This window comes from Protopterus annectens, chromosome 10.part0, assembly GCF_019279795.1.
Source record: "Protopterus annectens isolate FY-2018-M chromosome 10.part0, PAN1.0, whole genome shotgun sequence".
Taxonomy (NCBI): domain Eukaryota; kingdom Metazoa; phylum Chordata; order Ceratodontiformes; family Protopteridae; genus Protopterus; species Protopterus annectens.
This window is the reverse complement of record NC_056744.1, coordinates 1,805,496,454-1,805,511,322: the sequence shown is the minus strand read 5'-3', so window position 1 is coordinate 1,805,511,322 and position 14,869 is coordinate 1,805,496,454. Positions and strand designations below refer to the sequence as shown.

General features: G+C 39.2%; 1 non-coding gene across 1 annotated transcript; it reads right to left on the bottom strand.

Moving 5' to 3' along the window:
- Nucleotides 1-7,673: 7,673 nt before the first annotated feature.
- TRNAL-CAG lies at nucleotides 7,674-7,755 on the bottom strand. The gene has a single exon. It is a non-coding gene; the product is annotated as a tRNA-Leu (tRNA).
- Nucleotides 7,756-14,869: the final 7,114 nt, after the last annotated feature.

Below are 14,869 nucleotides of genomic sequence, written 5' to 3'. Positions count from 1 at the left end.
TTCAGTTAGAACGACTATGTCTGGAGTATAGGTAGCCAACCAGGCATGGAATTCCTAGCCTTTATTTACTATACTTCTGAGGGTGATAGCATACAATGATACTTGCTTTTTAGGGGCAGAGAGATTGGGTGTGTTTGTTACATGAGTATTATCTTTTTGGGTAGGGTGAGTTCGGCTAGGATTGGGATGAATGCCCCCAGATTGAAGTAGGGGTTTGAGGCAGTGTACTAGTTTGAGAGGGGGGACTTTTCTTTTTTGTTTGAAGGAGATAGAGAGAGATGAGGATAATTTTATTTTGGCAATGGAGTATTATATGTTAGGATGGAGGGACAGATATGTAAAGTAGGATGGGTATTTGTGCTTATATTTATGTTGAGATTAGTGGGGCAGAAGTGGTGTGGAGGTAGTTATGAGTGGTAGGAGGTGAGCAAAATTAGAGGTCTGAAGGACATGATGTAAGGTGGAGTATGTGGAGGTGGAGGAATAGTGGAAGTGAGAGATACTAGGAGGTGTGTGGGTTGGTGGCAGAAGGGGAGGGAAATAAGTGGGAGGGGATATGGAAGTAGGTGGGAGGGTATTGGATGAGTTAGGGAGGTGTGGTTTGCAAGGAGAAGTATAAAGGAAATGATATGTGGGCTGGGTGGGATAAGGGGGTGGGGGTGAGCAGAGTGAGCCCGCAGGGCGAATGGAGCAGGCAGACCCAAGAAGGAGATTGTTGTGAAAAAAAGAATCAGTGACTGGAATGCAGATAAGATATTTCACTACTTTCCTGCAGGAGATTCTGTTTGTTTTAGGGCAGGATTTCAGTAGAAAGTGGGAAAAAAGATGCAAGAATGTAGTGGGTATTCCACAGATATACACAGGTGATGGCGAGGATTAGTTACAGTAAAAACGGTAGTGGAGGGACACAGTAAGAATATACCATAACCCTCTGGAAGTGGGTGTATGCTGCCCTCTAGTGGCAAAAAATTGCAACAGATAGTACTGCTAGGGAAGAACTTGTATTGTGTAAATATATCGGACTGTTTTTCAGCTGCAGGCAATGTGAGTAAGCAGTGAAAAACAGTAATGGGGAGATTTCAGGGAGCAGACTACGGTAGGCTGCTTATCACGCTCACCGAAGGTGGAGAATATTAACTCAAACTGTTTAGCTGGATTACATAGAAGTTAGTAGAAGGTACATACACTGAGGCTTCTTCTTTTAGTGGTGATTTGAGGAATAGAGATGAAGGAACTTGGGAGTAGTTCAAGGATGTCTTCACTGAGAGGGGTAGTAAGTCCTTATTACTTAGTGGAGGGTATCCTCATTGGGAGTAGTTCAAGGATATCTTCACTGAGAGGGGTAGTAAGTCCTTATTACTTAGTGGAGGGTATCCTCGTGTTTGCAAGCTGTAAGAGAGAGAGGGCAAGAAGTGTTCAGTATTCAAAGCCAGAAACAACCAGGGTAGGAGCAAGTATCAGGACAGGGTAGAGAAGTAAGAAGGGAAAAGTGCAGAAGAAGTAAGATGGGAAATTGTAGTGCGGAGAGGTCTCTTGCTAGACTGCACTAGAGTAGGGGAGGATAGTGAGAGAAGGGATGGCAGACAAAGTGTGTAGTCAGAGGGAAGGAGAAATACGAGATAAAAACAACAATGCATTCAGGATAAACACTTTAAAATATTCACTTATTGCATTTCACTTTTTGTGGTAGATCTCTAATTAGCCCAAGGAAAAATAAAACATTAACGCACATTACAAGGGCAGAGCTATATGCAGTAGTTAATGCAGTTACAGAGACAATGATACACTTACATTAGCAGCACAGGAAAAAAAAAACTTGTCTTACATTTAGGCCAATACCAATGAAGTCAGTAAAATAGCTTTATGCAAGTTAAACACCGACAGTAACTAGTGTTGTGTTACTCATAGGTTCCAAACATATCATTAATACTATATTAAATCAGTTTTCTCTATATGTCATCTTTCTTTTCTGTCAATGTTCTATTTTGCCCTAGGAATTCAGCATTGTAAAGCTAGTCAAAGGGATATGGCTACAATGTAGTGTAGTGTAGGGTTAAACAGTAACTAACGCTCTTGACAAGCACCAAAAAAAGACATTGAAATGGCACACAAAGTAGGCACTTAAATGCAGTCAGTGAGTAGCTGATGGAATGTTGGCTATAGCAAGCTGTAACATCTGCAGGCAATCAGTTAATAGGGGTAAAGATGTGTAGCCACAATTGCTTAATTACTTTAGGCCCAGTGATATTTAAAAGCAGTGACTGGCGCATACACCAGCACTAGTATAACAATCTTAGTTGGCTATCCCTTGAGTCGCTAAATTTACACCAGCACTAGTATAATAATCTTGATTTGCTATCCCTAGAGTCGCTAATATTATGTATATGCAAAGTGTTTATAGTTTTCATATATCTGATATGCATTTCTATTGATATAATAGGGGTTAATGGATTGTTCAGTATAATTATTTTTGGTGACGTAATTAAATGATTGATTGACTGATTTTAACTGTTTAGGTTATATATTGCCCAAATGAGATGGAATGTGTTTTTCTGATGAAGTCTTCTTGACGAAAGCGTGTATTAAATTTTTTGTAAGCTAAACTGATTCTCTGGATTTTATTGACCATCAGATATCCTTGCCTGGTTTGAGTTTACTGACAGTTACTTTCCCCATTTTACTGTCCATCTAAATATTAATGGTATAACGTGGGGTATATACTTTACAGTCCACCCACATGTTTAGCAAAGTCAACAAAAGTATAATTTTTAGCCACTTTTTCTTGCAAAACCATATTTCACAAATTTGACAGATACTTTATAGTCTTCCATTTATTCACTAATTTCAGAGTTGCTGGTCTTCTTACTGTTCATTTCCATCTCCCAAAACCAGACTCTAGTTCAGGTCCAAGATACTCCTGGTTCTTCTAGTTAACTTCTATGCCTTTTTCTGTCTCTCAAGCATTTTTCTTTGGAACATTGGAAAAGGTCTCACTGGTGAAGTATCTCTATGAATTATTGTCAGAAGAATGAGAAGCAGAGTCCTGTTCTGCTTGCTGACTCACTTTTTCCCTCCTTAGCCTGTCCTGCATCAAAAATTATTTTGATCTTCCTCGAAAAAATACTCTGGAGACAGCTAGATATAACAGCTTGAATCTCACAGCTGACTCTCAACATTTCCTGATTGCTGGGATAAATTAGCTTCTCTTCTGCCTGGTGTACAATTACTAATCATTTTCTACAAGCACTCTGCTGTCTCCAATTCTTAACACTTTGCCTTTCTATCACAGTTTTGTCTGGACCAACTCATTCTGCTGGTATGATTGCATCTTTACTAATGTAGGTCTTCACTGCTTTCTCATGGCCACGTTTGGAACATATACTCAATGAGCCCTTACAATGATCACATGCTGTGGAACACCAATCCAGTTGCTTATTTGTGCTTTCATAAAATTAATACAGTCTATTCCATCAAGTTTTTCTGGTACAGTAAAAAATCTCAGGTTTTCTCTGGTTGTGTTTTCTAACGATACTATTTTTTTGAAACATTTCTTCTTGAGAAGCCTTATATTCAGCCAGCTCTTTCTTCATATCAGTCTCTGATTTTTGCAGTTTTATCAGTTCATCTAAATAGCTAGTTAAAGCTTGTTCTATTTTTTCCAGTCTTTTGTGGTTTGAATTGATATATTCCTGCACTGTTTCATTTATTGTAATCAACTCTGAGTACATCTAATTTATTTTTTCCTCAAAATTACTGGAAGTAATTTCCTGAACCAAAGCTGAAGCTTGAACTGATTTTTGCTGAACAGCTGCATAATCCTTCCCAGACAGTGTTTTCTCTTAACATTTTCTGGTTGATGTTCTTTCAGGTTTTCCAAATTTCTTCTCTGCTGGCATCCAAGCAGTGTATTTACTAGTCAGAAACTGAAATTTAGCAAAAAAACAGTTTAAGTGGCACTTTTTTTCTTTTGGTTGGTTTCTGTTTTCACACTAGAATAGCTGAAATTTAGCTGTTGATCTGTATGTAGCCATCTTGGAAGTTCAACATTTTTCTCTTTTGACCATCATATGACAACAATTGTAAGAAATATTTAGCACAACTAATTCCCAAAGGAATATCTTCAAGGACTTAAGAGGTAATTACATCCCCCTTGTACTCAGCATTAATCAGACCAGTTATGAAGTACAGTGCCCCCTTTGCTTTGGGATGTATGTCACTAAATGTATTAGAAAGATCCCAAAGGTTTCAACCAAAAGGATCACAAGCCTTAAGTCCTTGAACTATTAAGACAGTCAGAAAGCTCTATCCCTTTAGTCAATATCTTATAGACTTTTGAGGTAAGATCTCTGTCTCACTTATTGTATCACTGGAGACCCAGTTGTCCTGGACCTTCTGTATCTCCAAAAATACAATGCTTCTTCCAGTAGAAACAGGAACTTAAAGCTTCAATCACAGATGAATAAAACATAATGGAAGGACAGGTTTCTAACCACAAGCATCCCTAATCTCTGGAATATACTTCCCCTGCATGTCAAGCTGTGTAACTCATTATCTTCCCTTAAATATAACATAGATGACTGGCTGAGTATCCACAGATTTACTCTGGGATTGACTTATAGCCCTCTTGTACAAAGGAGGTGTGGCCTGAGGGAGTACACTGACAAGGAGTAAATTGCCATGAGCTGTACGAATCTATGATCCCCGTTTCCTTGACTACAGAAAGCAGCTCATTAATAGCGTGGAGAGTTAATTCTCTGCATCTTCTTTAAACGTATGACTACAGTGAATGAAAGGTAAATGAATATTTAGATGTATGCATTTATAAATATTTGGAAGCTAATACATTAAGAAAAATGCTTAAGGAAAAAGATAGCAGCAATTCCATCTTATACTAGAAGAGTATGCATCCAAGTTATGTGAAGTCAAGTTAAGTATCATGTAAGGAAAAGAAGAGAGAATACCTAGAATTACTACACATGAAGAAATTTCCAATGAAATGAGAGAAAGCTAAGTATTCTTTGTTATTGAGACAGTTGTACATTTTAGATTGTCATTGGTATATAACAATAAATAGATAACAGAGTTATTACATTTTTCTTCATTATTTGCTATGAAGCAAGGTTTTTGTAAATTATTGTCAGAATACTGTAAATTATGAGATGGCAGTACAGGACAAGAAAAAAACTGATGAGCTCTTGAGTACAAGATTCAGGCAGCAACGTTATTCTGTAGATTCTGAGAGCATTAGAAATATTTTAAAAAAGTGGTATTGGATTACAAAATTTAGAATTATATATATTGTCATCAATTATGAAAACAGTAATACTTTGGTGTAATAGTTATTATACTGCCAAATGGAAAGAAATTCAAGGACATACTTGGATACAAAATAACTCATCTAAATTTTAACTCATTGGACCAGATTCAATAAGCCTACACTAAGTGTACACGATATCTATTCAATAAAATTTTTATCACATTTTTTGTGCTTTCTAGTCATTCAGAAAGATTACACTAGGTGCACATGTAGTCTATACTTTGTGGTAACCTTTATGAATCATGTAAGTATATTTAAAGTTGCAAGAATATCAGCAGGAAAAAAACTGAGAATATATACACAGAAGACTGCCATCTTGAACGTATTACCTTTAAATTGTAAATGACAAGAATCACTTCCTTATACAACACTTGGAAAAGTTATTAAACAAACAATGATTATTAATTTAATGAAATTTAATGATTATATTGAATCAATAATTCTTATTTTTTAAGTAGAGACACCCTTGTAAATAGTTGTATCATATATTTTTACAAAAGTTTAAAGTTTGTTTTTATTTGTTAATATGTCAAATATTTCTAGTTCAACAGAAATGTAAAAATATTTAATCTTGTTTAAAATTTAATAAAAATTCTTTGAAAAAAGAAATATTTTAAAAAATTGTCTATTTTAGCGCATATCCTGATGTTAAGAGAGTAACGGGTGATAACCCTATATTTGCTAATAAAAGAAATAAAAGTCTGAAAGAATATTTTAATAAATAAGTTGATGAATGTGCTGATAATATGCAGGGAATGTTTGTGTTTAGACTGAAATTATTTTAAGTTTAGAATGGAAGGACCTATATATTATAATGCTACTACTAATGAAGTTAGTTTCACGTAATCTTTTTTTCCATATTAAGTGTAATAAAGTGGTTTATGCAGCACAATTTTTCAGACAATCAGTTTTATAAACATATTCATTCAATAAGAACAAACAACATAAATAATATCTTGACACATGAAAAATTGTAAGAGAAAGAGATGTATCCAGTAATTTTAAATGCAAACTGAAAACTAAGTCTTTAAAACTGATTGGTGTTTTTTCTCATTTGATTATTTAAAGTTTTTTAATTCAGTCTGATGAAGTTTTCAAGTGAAAAAGATGAAAGCACATTCTGAGAATTTTGATTATTATAATAAAAGTGAACCTTGAGCTGTTTTTTTAGTCTGTTTTATGTCTCTCAGTCTTTATTAGGCCTTCATGTGTCTATACTTTGAGTTTTTGTAAGCTTTGAAATCTTGTCATGTGTAGGCTATAGGATGTATAGGTTACCTGCAGATCACAGTATAGAGTGCAATGCACTCCACAGACTACAGACTTATAGGTTCATAGCAGTATACTCCAGTACGTTTAAGTATGAGCGATGGGTACTCTGGGTCACAAAGTGGGACCTATAACTTGTAAGGAAATGGCATGGTTCCTAGATTCATAGGTGTGTACTAGGCTAATGGCCCTGGGGCCTTTACAAGCCTAGCCATAGGATTATCCCGGCATTGTGCCACCTGACCTTAGTTCCCAGTGTCTCTGTCGAGTACAGCCATTGGAGTTATCCCCAGGGTGAATTTTCTATTTCCCATCCACTCATCAAGATTTCTCTTAAAGAGGGTCAGCGAGGTGCTCTGCTTGGCATGGGCAGTCTCTGGGTTATGAACCTGTCCCTCCAGTACATTCTGTTGATTGTAGTAATGAGGTTGAGGTCTGTGAAGCATGTGGTACGGAGGGATTGGGATTTCTTCAGATGTAGCATTTCTAACAGAGCTGGGTCACACATGACTTTGTAAGTCAAGCAGAGATCGCCTCTAAGTAGGCGACATGAGAATAGCTGGAATTTTTTGTCTGTCCATATAGGACAAGTGTTTAAGGCCTAGGATCCTCTTTGTGAGTTACTTTTGCAGCCTCTCCAGTTGTTGCAGGTTTCTAGTGAGGTACATGCCAAATGGGCATTGTACTTGATGACTGGCCTAATGAGGGGAGAGTAGAGGGAGACAATGACCCCCCCCTTCTTCCTGGATGCAAAACCCTTAGTAATGAGATGTGCCACATAGGACTTTCTGACCACAGTGGTAATGTGGTGATCAGAAGAGAGGTTGCTGTCAACCTGTGTTCCCAGATCTCGTATAATGCCTTCTGTGTTCAGTGGACTACCATCAATGTGTTAATTCATGGGAACCAGGTTTTTCCCAAAGGGGATGATGACACATTTTTTGGCATTGGGCTTAAGGCCATGGTTCTGACACCAGTCATTCGTCTTGGTGAAGCCATTCTGTAGGATGTCAACATCACTTGGGGAGTTAATAATAGCTCCCAACTTGCAATCATCTGTGATTGACAGTGCTTCATAGCCTTAAATTGGCAGTGGTGGGATTTGAACCCACACCTCCGTGGAGACTGGAACCTGAATCCAGAGCCTTAGACCACTTGGCCACATTACTTCCCTGAAAAGAATCAGACCCTATACTTTGCCTATGGTAATTTGGACATGTAGAAGCTCAAGCATGTCATCCTGTTTGACCAGCCTTGAGATGAGCTAGTTATTGATGTAGATTGAAATACCTCCATTTTTAATCCATCCTTATGCAGTAGCAGGCATTTTAGCCCTGCACTGATAGCATGATGTCTCATTTTCTTTCTTTCTTTTTTTTTTTTTTTTTTTTGCTAAGGCTCCCTGCATTGAGCAGTAAAACATTTAAATTCCTTTTGGTTGGTTTTGTTATGTCTGAAGGTTTGTCATTTTGGCCATGCCTAAAAATGCACTATGGGGGAGGACAATATTTTAGCTACTATTCAAGAGCCTAGAGGGGACAGGTGCATACAATCCTTGGTAAAGCATTGTGGTCTGTCAATCATGTCCTCTCATGCAAAGACTGAACTCCCTTTGAGTGACACCAGAAGCTATGCCAATTATTGATGTCCTTCATCTTTGTTCATATTGTGGCATCATCCTTGAGGAAGGTAGAATGCAGCTCAATGCTTGGCTTATACCAGCTTGGGACACAGTCATAGAGCTCCATAATGTATCTCTTCATTTAATCCAGGGAGGTAGCAGTGAAAGGTAGTGCCTCACAAAATGGATACTGTGGTGAGCGTTGTTGTGTATGCATGCATGCCATAAGCTATTTACATTTCATTAGTACATATCTGCCCTGTAGTAATACCACAGTATGTATTGCATTACACAAACTGGCCAATCTGTTGATGTTACATTCAGGTGATATTACTTTTTAACAATCAGTATATGCAGCTACTGAGATAGGTAGAAAATGTAGCTCATCCAGGTAGCTTGCTTTACTGGTATTATAAACCTTCACAGATAGATATGGGAATAAAGAGAAAGCTAAACTTCAAAGACGAGAAGAACAAAAAGCTTTAGTGCTGTCTGCTTAGATAACACTTTCCTGGTGGGTTGTGGAGGAAATGAGGATTTATGAGGTCACAGATGAGTTGACAGCTTAGGAAACATGAATGGTGTGGGCAGGACATGGATGGCTCATTGCTGAGTGCAGGAGGTGGGTGAAGGATATAAAGGATATGATGGAGATGAAGGATATGAAGGAGGTCACAAACAGGAAGATGCAGGATTTGTTTGCAGGAGGAAAGTAGCTGTTCACAGCAAGACAGTGTCTTATATTTGTTTTTATCTACATGTATAGTTAACACTAGTACTGCTGTGCCATTCACGGGTTGCCATGAGTCTGCATCTGCTGTGAACATATCATCTGTTCCTGGTTAACATGCCCAGCTCTCATATGAAACAGCACAGGTACCTCAGATAGCAGCTCTGTCAGGTATGGCTGATGTAAAATAAAAACAGCTTTTTGGGACTTATACTGCATTGGATTTGCTTCATAATAAAATAAGATAAGACTATGTTGTTTCCAACTAAGTGCATTTAATACTTAGCCTTCCTTCCATCACCACTGTCCTCCTCTTTCTGTCTGTCTCTCTCTTAGCTTCCTCCTTCTGCCTTCCCCATGCCATGTTGAATGCCTACTCCCTTTGCAATGTCCATTCTGGAAGTCCAGTCCACAAGTTTACAACAGTTTCTGTAAAGAGTTTTTTTCAAAGATCCAGGAAATGGTCAGTCCTTACAATCTGCTGCCTGTGCATCCTTCTTCTGCCCTTCCTGCTAAGGATGGCCCCTCTCACGTATTCCAGACAGATTTTATGCAGCCATATTATGTCTCATCATTGCACCTTCTGATCTGTGATGAGAGACTTCTTTTCTATCCTTTTCCCATGTTTTTTGTTGCATTCCTTTGGACTACTTTCAATAGCCTGATCTGCTTTTCCTTATGTACTCCCTGATTGTACACAGCACTCATGGTGTAACTTTACCAGGGTGCAGAAGAGAGAGAGAGAGAGATAATAAACTTTTTGCTTCTGGAATCTATCCTTCGTAGTGTGCATTCCAGTATTCTTTTTCTGATGCCATTTCCTTCTGTTTGCATCCAGTGGTTTAGTCCAGGTGTGACTAATATCCCTTTCTTGCTCTGTTGTCCGATGTTCCACTCCCGACTTCATCCCAGGATTGCTGTGGTCCAGGTGCAGGATTTTACATTTGTCTGTGGTGAGCCCCAACTGCCACCTTTCTGCCCACTTGGGCTTCCTGCCATCCTATTGAGCTGCAACTCATTGTGACTTTAAGTCAATGAAACTATGACCTGAACAATAGCTATAAGTGAATTCTATCATGAGTGTGAGGGGTATATGTGCTCCCGCTCTCCCTACCTTAAATATACTAATTATGTGTTGCACAACCTAAAGAAAAGGGGAGAAAAGTTACATTTTGACAGTCATTACTTTGATGATTTGTTAAGGGTTCTGCTCACTCTGTCAGCCTTTTCATATTTATTCTCAGATTCTTCCCCATCCCCTGGGGTTGCAACTATGTTACCAGTGAAAAGGCTGATGCTGTTGTCTGTTACCTCAGATATACTGAAATCAGATCTTGGCGCTGTCTTGTACACACACACACACACACACACACACACACACACACACACACACACACACACAAACACACACACACGCACTGAACCATACCCATTGATGTGGTATTCCACTTGTTTAACTTTTCCTTGTATTATCCCTTTCATCATAATCTGTGAAGAGTGGGTAAAGATAGATGAAGGCTGCCAGCCTAGCCAGATAGAATTTTGCAAATAATTCTGTCATTTGTAAATATGAATGTCAAGAAAAATCTGCTGATGCTTTAATAGTTGATGCCACAGAGCTAAAGAACTTTGAGGTTAGTGAACTGTGTGATTTGTTAGTCAGACACAGAATTATCTGTGGGAAAAAACAAACTGAGCAGCAAATGTCTGAACTGGATTTAATGCCTGATAAAATTGTGAATGTATGTAATGCAAATTAATAATAAATGACCTTGCAGAAGAAATGGATGTGTGAAAGACTAAACTGAGGCAAAAGAAAAAGAAAATTAAAATGAAGCAAAAGTGTGCTGGTACATATACTAATGCGAGTGTAGAAACCACATGGCCATAAAGTGGTGTAACACAAAGGCGGGAAAAAATGGCAGAGCTGAAATTAGGAGAGATTCGGTTGAATGGACATCATGTTGCTCTAGCTGTGGTTATAGGCATGAGGACAAACTCTTTCCTCTAAATAAAGAATGTAGAAAGTATGGTTTGTTAAATCATTTATCAAAAATATGCAAATCAAATAATAAGAATGACAAATGGCAGAGAAAAGATTTGCAAGTAATGGGTGCAAAGTGAAGTTCAGACTGTTCAGTTACTAACTCAAAAGCAGAGTAGAAGTGGTTTGTGGATGTAAACATGTGTGCCAAACTAAAATTATTCAGAATTACTTCAAAAAGGAATTGAGCATATAAAATTTGCACCAAAAGATATCCCATTAAATAACTATGTATTAATGACAAAAATATTGATTTTTTTTAAGCTTGATATTTTTTGCAGACTGTAATATCTTGAGTGAAAGTACATCCAGATATTTAGGATGAGAAGACAAAATGCTCAGAATCTGCATTATTGATATTTGCAAGCCATAAGCTAACACTGTAACATTAATGAGTCAAAAAGTGCCATGGTTGGCCTCAGACATAGGTCAGCTGGGCTCCTAGTGTACACATTGGCTGGGAGTGCTTTTACAATCCCCCCCAACACTTGTAAAAACACCCCTGTCAAAATAAGACAATGTTGGGCAACAAGTCAAACAACCACAACGTTGACAACCAGAATATCGAGGTACATACTTTGAAACACATATGCTCTTCGCATGCTGTGGGTATTACCGCTGAGCATGCTAAACAAAAAGCAACAAACATACCTCTCAAATGTGCCGCTTTTCATTCTACTTCCCCCTTCCCTCATAGGCTGCCATGATGAACTGGTATGGTTCCTGTACTGCTTTTCATTCTACTGCCCCCAGTGTACAGCCCTCACTCACAGGCTGCTATGAACAGATATGGCCCCTGTACTGCTTTTCATTCCACTGCCCCCAGTTTACAGCCCTCACTCACAGACTGTCATGATGAACAGATATGACCCCTTTAACGCATGCTTTTTGTGCTTGTGACATAGCCATGTGTCAGGGATCGAGGGGGGAAAGTCAGCTGAACTAATAAAGAAATCAAGCTCACAGGGACTGAGTGAAGAAGATGGTTGGTCAATAACTTTCTGCTGAGGATTTCAATTAAATTTCATTGGAATTTTGACCGCCACCTCATTATTTTAAAGGTATGTTTTCCAGGGCTACTGCAGTTGTTTGCTCATTGTTCTGGCATTTTAGGACTAATGGAATTCATGCAAAGCAATCAGTGAGGCCATCTAGAAGAGAATGACCAACTGCTGTTGCCTGTGTATTATTCTAGCTTTCAAAAATTAATGTGATTTGTGTAAAGCATCTTGGATTATTTAAATATGGGGCTACAGTTTTTGGAATAAAGTTGAGGTAGATTACATAGGCATACTTTTTCATCACAAATAGACATCTGAAGTGTAAGCATAAGTGGTTATAACTACTGACTGAGTTTGAGAGTGGTCTGTAGATGAAAGTAACTTGTCATCTGTCCAGTTTAAACAGTCACCAATAATTTCAAATACTAATGTGCATTTATGGGAAATAAGAGGAAATGCTTTTGTTGTGACCATTGTTTTTATCATAAATGGATGTCTGAGGTGTACACAGTCATTAAAATGGGTATAATTGATGGGCACAGGGCCATCTCTTATCCCTGTTGCTGCTTCATCACTGTTAAACATTATTCCCTGATCTGAAGTGGCAGGAATAATATCACGCACTGTATCGTACTTGCTAAAATCAGAATAAAAAAGTACAGTTGTGTACACTTACCATAAATGTAGATGCTCAAGTGTATTCACTGTTGCAGTCATCACATTTGGGTTATCTGCTTGCAGTAGCCCTCAGTCGGCTTGATTAACAAAGTCTTGGGTCCTGCATCGGTTGCTGTCTCATCTTCCATGACGTCAGGTAGTCAGGGGTATAAAGCATGCAGCCGACGTCATTACATCAGTTTTTCTTGCCCCAGATGTCAGGTGCCCCCATAATGGGAAACAATTTTATATAAAGGTTACACCTCAAACAAAAAAGCAAATACACCAAAAAGCTTTAAACATAGTAAGCAAGAATAGAGGTATAAGTCAATAGAAGTCAGGGGGTTGGAGGGAGGGAAACTAGGACTGCAACATTGATTACACTCGAACATCTACATTTTTGGTAAATGTACACAACTGTACTATGTTCTTCATGTTTCACAGTTGCGTCATCAGATTTGGGTAGATTCCCAAAGCTAAGGATGGGAGGAGAAAATTAGATAGCATTAGGGCCAGCTATAAGGCCCTGCAAGACTTCAGTGGCAAAGCCAGCTCTGGATTTAGAGTAAATTGGCAAATGGTAATGCTTGGTGAAAGTATGTACAGAACTCCAGGTAGCAGCTTCTAGGATGTCCCTGGTGGGACACCTCTGAGAAAGGCTATAGGGGTAGATGCAGCCCTGGTTGAATGTGGTCTAATCCCCATGTGGGGTAGGTTTTCCATGGTGCTTATAGCAGAAATTAATGCAATGGCCTATCCATTTAGAAATGGTTTGCTTTGAAATGGCCTTCCCCTCTGCCCCTGCAGCAAATGCAACCAGTAGTTGTTCAGATTTCCTGAGAGATTTAGTCCTGTCCAAATAAAATCTAAGTTGTCTGTGCACATCTAAGGAGTGCAGTATTCAATCCCCTTTGTGCTGTGGATTAGAAAAGAAGGTTGGCAAATGAACAGACTGATTAAGGGCCACACTGGATACCACCTTGGGCATGAAGGAGCGATTGGTCCTGAGGGACACCTTATCCGCATGAGAAATGATGAAAGGCTCCACTGCCATGAGGGCCTGTAATTAAGACACCCTTCTTGCTGAAGTGATGGCTAAAAGGAAGGCTGTTTTCCAAGAAAGGAATTTCAACTCTGCATTTGCAGCTGGCTCAAAAAGAGGTAGAGTGAGTTTTTCCAATACAAAGTTAAGGTCCCAGGCTGGAGTAGGGGCTCTCCTGGGTGGTCTTAATTTCTTGGCCCCTCTGAGGAACTGCTTCAGCAGTGTATGAGAGAAGAGGGATGGTTCTGTGTTGTAATGAGCTGAAATGGCTGAGGCATGAATTTTGATGGAGGAAAAGGAAAGGCCCTTGTGCAGCATCTCAGTCAGGTATTGAAGAATCTGAGGTAAATTGGGCATTGCTGTGCCCATCCCCCTGAGCTTGGTTCTAGGAACAGAATCTTTTCCACTTTTCAGCATAGGATTTTCTAGTACTAGGCCTCCTTGCCTCCAGAATGACATCCAACACTTGCTTAGTGAGGGATGGTAACGGTGAGATTAGGTAATTAGCCAGGCTGCCAGGTTCAGGGTTTGAAGTTGTGGGTGCAGAATCTGGCCCTCCTGCTGGGACAGCAGGACAGGGGTCTGAGGCAGGTGCCATGGTGCCAGCAGTGACACACTGTGCAAAAGGGGGGTGCCAGTGTTGGTGTGGCCAGTCTGGTGCAATCAGTATCGTCCTTGGTTTGTCCTGTTTGATCTTTAGAAGAAACTTGGAGAGGACAGGCAGAGGGGGAAAGGCAAAGTGATAGGTTTTTCCAGGTGAAGGACAGTGCATCCACTTCCAAGCTTGTTTGTGGGGGGTCCTTGTGCAGAATTTTTCCAATTGGTAGTTCTGGGGGTTGGCAAACAGGTCTATATCTGAGCTCCCCCATTTGTTTCTCAACATGTTGAATATCTTTGGTTCCAGTTTCCATTTATGTAGGTCCATGAGATTTCTGCTTAGGTCTGCCAGTGTGTTTAGCTTTCCTGGCAGAAATTGAGTCTGTAAGTGCACTTGGTAGCTCAAGGCTGTGTTCCACAGAGTCATGGCTAGTCTGTAGAGAGGGTATGAGTGGGTTCCCTCCTGCTTATGTACCACATAACTGTGGTGTTGTCCATCTTTACCATTAATTGTCCTGGAAGGATGTGGTCCTTGAAGGCTGTCAGAGCATTCTGTACAGCAAACATTTCTTTCTGACTGATGTGCAGGTG